Raw genomic sequence first — 1,027 nt, 5'->3', positions numbered from 1 at the left:
CAACAACAATAATAATAATAATAATAATAATGATGATGATGATGACGATGACGATGATGACGACGACGATGATGATGATGCATAACAAAAACACCAGGACTTACAAGTATATATAACATACAGAAAATTGCACTACTGGGCACTGCACACATCCTACGCAAAACACTTTCAATACAGTAACCATAAGAGCATCACAGCAAACCACAGCACATACCCAAGGCGCACAGAGCTGCACTCAGTAGTGAAGTGAAAGCACGTTATAAAAATAAAACTACTGAATAATAATAATAATAATAACAACAGTAATACTAATAATAATAATAATAATCCTTTCTACTGGAAGCACAAGGCCTCAAATTTGTGGGGATGGGGACTAGTAGATTAATTTGACCCCAGTGATTCACTGGTACTTAATTTATCAACCCCAAAAGGATGAAAGGCAAAGTTGACCTCAGCGGAATTTGAACACAGAATGTAAGGACGGATGAAATTCCACGAAACATTTTGTCCAGTATGCTAACGGTTCTGCCAGCTTGCCACATTATTAATAATAATAATAATGGTAATAATAATAATAATAATAATAATAATAATAATTTGAAATTTTAGCATGAAGCCAGTAATTTTGGGGGAGGGGCTGAGTCGATTACATTAACACCAGTGCTTAAACTGATACTTATTTTATTGACCCCAAAAAGATGAAAGGTGAAGTTGACCTTGGTGGTATTTGAACTCAGGATGTGAAGATAGATAAAATGCTGGTAAGTATTTTCCTTGTACACTAACAATTCTACCAGCTTGCTGCCTTATGTCCATAAGAGACATGTATAGATAAAAACCACAGTTAGTTTGCTTTTTCACAATGTATCTGCATTAAGTGGATTTTTACTCAGTTGGATGGTTAATTGCAACACCAATCACAGTTTTTCTACATCAATAGCAATGGATTTTGTCTTAGTATGCAGTTGGCAGAGGCTACATGTTAACAAATCCCAATGAGATAGAAATATGCATCAAGCATTCTCAC

Source organism: Octopus bimaculoides, chromosome 7, assembly GCF_001194135.2.
Source record: "Octopus bimaculoides isolate UCB-OBI-ISO-001 chromosome 7, ASM119413v2, whole genome shotgun sequence".
Classification (NCBI taxonomy): domain Eukaryota; kingdom Metazoa; phylum Mollusca; class Cephalopoda; order Octopoda; family Octopodidae; genus Octopus; species Octopus bimaculoides.
The sequence above is the reverse complement of the archived record's forward strand: the minus strand, read 5'-3'. Positions refer to the sequence as shown.